Source organism: Hippopotamus amphibius, chromosome 2 (assembly GCF_030028045.1).
Source record: "Hippopotamus amphibius kiboko isolate mHipAmp2 chromosome 2, mHipAmp2.hap2, whole genome shotgun sequence".
NCBI classification, from domain to species: domain Eukaryota; kingdom Metazoa; phylum Chordata; class Mammalia; order Artiodactyla; family Hippopotamidae; genus Hippopotamus; species Hippopotamus amphibius.
Window position 1 is genome coordinate 95,265,488 of NC_080187.1, and position 4,262 is coordinate 95,269,749.

The window sequence follows — 4,262 nt, forward strand, 5'->3', positions numbered from 1 at the left end:
CAGTACTTCTTACCAGGAACTTGACGCCCTGATGAGAAGAGCAGTAACTGGACCAGGCTCTCTGCCGCACCCCCACTGCTCCCTGTGCTGCTGCAGCTGCCAATTCAGGTTCATCTTATTCCATGCCAGCCATTCTGAAGACTCTGAGAAAATTATTTCCTCTCCCCACCCACCTAATCCAAGGAATCTATCTCAGCAAGCAGAGAGCTTAGGGGCGGCTTCATTTCTGCAGAGCCAGCTAGCCCTCATCTACTTGATGCTCCCAAGTGAGTCAAAGACCCAAAGGCAGTAACAATTCTCTTTGCTCAGTTCCACTGAACAGCCTAGGTCCTGCTTTGGTATTTTCCCAGGAACTAGGGCTGGTCTATCCCTGCGTTTTCCTATTGGCTGCTACCCCCTCCCCATTTTGCTGCCTGCCAAACAGAGGAGGACGTTACAAGCTCTGGAGTGAGAGTGCCGAGCTTCAAATGCTGATGGTGTTGCTGCTTCTCTGTGCCTCAGTTTCCCCCTCTGTAAAATGCGTGTAAACAATAGTTTACTGTTTCATACGGTCGTTAGAAAAACTAAATGAGACATTATATGCAAACACTGCAGGTAAAGCGCAGTCCCTGTCACACAGGTGGATATGGCAACAAATGTTGGCTCTTTTTATACACTTCCCTCCATCCTTTCTCAGTTCCATCTACATTATTGTAGCATGGAAGCTCCTGGAGTTTGATGCCAATATGAAGCAAGATCAGTCACACTCCATACACATTCTGCCAACACACATACATACACACACACGCACACACCACCGCCCAGGACAGCCTGTAGAGGCTGGATGACCCCATGCAGAGACGATGCTGAAGATGGTGCTCAGGGGGCCCAGCACACCTCCTTCCTCCGCTTTTGACTGTTTGGAGCTTGTATTTCTGGGGCTGTGGAGGGGGAGGTGATCCCTTGTGAATGGGCTCTCATGATAGGGTCTATATCTCACGTCCCCCTCGCAGGAGTGCACAGCGCACTGTGACTTAGATCAGCTGCTGTTTTCCAATTTCTTCAGTGCCCACCTGCTGTCTAAGCTAATTTAATAGCCTTCACAGCACTGGGGAGCCGGATGTTCAGATGTTCACAGGAGTGAGGAGGAGGCTCAGAGACAACCCAAGTGAGGAAAGTTTGCACGGATACAGCCATACATCCAGGCGTTAAATAAAATAAGCACATAGATTACAAACCCTGGAGGTTGTTCTGCTAACATCCGGTTAGCAAACACTCCTCTGTAGGGAAAATCTCCCTTTCTATGCTTTCCTGTAAAGCAACCCATAACGTGAGTGAGGGAATTCAAGACGTTGCTCTCTGTGTGCTTGTGGCCAGAGCTCCGTGTTCCTGACTGGGAACTGGAGGGTGTGGGGTATGTTGTGTGTGTGTGTGTGTTGTGTATGTGCACATGGTCCTGTTGGGTGGAAGACTGCTGATGGGTAGTAGGAATAAAAGATGCATAAAAAATAGTAATTCTCCTTTGTAAGCCATGCAGCATCCCCCAGCACTAGTGCCTCTTTCTACCACCTACCCATGGAGATATTCATCACACGAATATCTAGGAGCCTATCTTGGGGATATAGAACAGATGAGCAAATGTTAAATGGCTGGTCTGGCCATGAAAAATCTTCCCTGACACTGACGTGAGATTCATGTTCATTCCAGTTGTCTTCCTCGGGGCAGACATGCATCAGGCTCAGGCTCTATTTTATATTTCCCTGCGACTTCTCTGAAGTTCTTTAGACATATGTATACTAAGCTTAGTTTTCCTGTTGTCATCTGATCTGTCCCAGTGGATGCCCCCTTCTTTCTTCCACCTAGAGGAACCTTAAATCTAGCTCTTCTACTTAGTTATTTCCTCTTCCCTGGATCCCGTGGTGGTGGCTGTCTCTCTCCCCGCTTTAGGCCACTTGCTGGTCTGGCTTATTTGACTCTTTCTTGTGTATGTGCTTCATCTTGCCAGTCAGACTGTGAGTTCACAGGAGGCAAAGGCGATGTCCTAAGTCACTCTCCTTTCCCTTACGGCATCAGTACAGGCCAGAACACTGAGTAGACGTTCAATGAGTCTAGTGTCCAGTGCAAAGACCAGTTCTGATTACTCTTGTCCTGATGCTTTTATTTCCAGAAAAATCACTAACAGTCCTCTACATTACGGACCTGAAAGTGTAGCTCTCATCTTGGCACAGCACCCCTCCTTTCCAAGACACCTCAGTGACCTACCCACCCACACAGTCATCCCAGTCAGAAGCCAGGCATCACCCTTGAGGCCTCCTGATAACTCAGAAGAATGGCCTAGGTTATGCTGTTCATCGTGGACGAGCAGAGGGCTGATACACATTCCATATACAGCGCATGGGGCAGAATTAGCCACAAGCCCCCACCTAGCTGCAAGGCGACAGGGGGATGCAGCAACCAGGTAGAATCTTGAGTGACCACCATTTGCTTAAAATGTCTGTCATGTGTCTCTTTACCCCCAACTCTCCATCCCAACCAGTTTGTCATCAATGTCCACCCATTCTACCTTGCCCATTTTTAGAATATGCCCATTTCTTCCCAACCCCAAAGACATTGCTTATTTCAAGCCCTCATCATTATTGCCTTCAGTGTTGACCCCAAATCTAAGCTCCTCCATCTACAGCAGACACAAGGATCTTCTTAAAATACAATCTAATGATGTCACCCCCCCGCCACTTAAAACATCTTAACGGAGCCCTTTACACACAGAATACCTCTCTTAGCATGACCTATATGCCCACCTCACAACAGCTCTACCTACCTGTCCACTCTCATCTCACAAGGGTCAAGAGGAGGCTGAAATCCAGCCCAAACCACTTTCCAAGCCTCAATCTCTCATGATGGGCTGCATATTTTCTCATGATAGGCTTGCATAGGGGGTGCTCTTTTCTCCCTACGCACTTTTTTCTAATTCAGACACCATACTATGCTCCCCAGGCTGCAACTGCATTTTTCTATTCCACGTAAAGGCTTCATACTGGCTAGCAATATAAATGACTAATGGTTCACCAAACTTAGCACTCCATTTCTCACCTCTAGGCACTGACACATGCTACCACTCGGCCAGCAATGCCCACCCCATTCCACACAACCTGCTGGCCTGCTATGTTTCTTAATCCTTGAGAACCCTTCTCAGACACGACCTTAGATAGTCCCAGTTAGAGGTAATCATTTCCTCCTGGTCTCATCTTGGATTCCTCCAAAAGCAAGCCCTGAGACAAGGATTGGTGCAGGTGGTTTATTTGGGGGATGACCCCAGGAAATACAAATAAAGGAACAATGAAAGTGAGATAATTAAATGAGAAAAGCCACTGAAACGAGTAGGTTATTGCTGTTGACGACTGTGGCCCATTCCCACTGGGGAGCCTTCGCAGGACCATGAAAAATAGCTCACCAAGAAACACAGAAGCTTATCCACTGACACGGAACCTTTATCCGTTGACTCCTGCTCCTCATTGCTTGAGGGCTGTCCTTGAGAACACTAAGTCTATGACATGTCTTGGCTCTCTGAGAAAGCTCCATGTTACAGGAAAAAGCCACCAGGCAAAGCTGCAGGCATATAAGGTGGCTCTTGGCTCTGTCCCTGGGCAATCAGCTCCGCACTCTTGAGTTAGCCTTCCTTTTCCATCAGAAATGGCTTGGGTTTACAGTTGAGTAGCCTTCTCAGCCTGCTTCCTGCCTGAAGTTTAAAGACTCAGTGTCCTCTTTTCATTTTGAATTATCGTTGTTCATTTCAGTTCAAGTTAATACAATTCCTTTAAAAATGTATGTTTCTTATGTATCAAATTATATTCCACCCTACTGGGCAAATGCCACATCCAGATTTCTTTCTGAGATAATTCCTTTTCTATCCTGTGCCAAGTGAATATGAGGTCCTGAAGAGTCTTCGAAGCTCTGTTTTCAAACAAAGAACAAAGAACATCTAACAGGTACATCAGGATCTGTAGAAGGCCTATTGTTTATCTGAGGTCTACAAGGCACACACTTAAGTACTTATTTTTATCTTAAGACAATGTTTTACTGCCCTGAGTTTGTTCCTTGCCCTGAGACCATTTCCTACTTTGAGGTCTTTTTGCTGGATTTTGTTTGAACCTTCTGTATTTCTTCTAAATTCCACGTGAAAACCTAATAGTTCCTTTTTAAGTTCATCTCTTTCTAGCTCTACCTTATATGCTGTGAAAAGAAACCAGTTGGCACATTCAATATTCTTCCTGGAAATCTCCTTA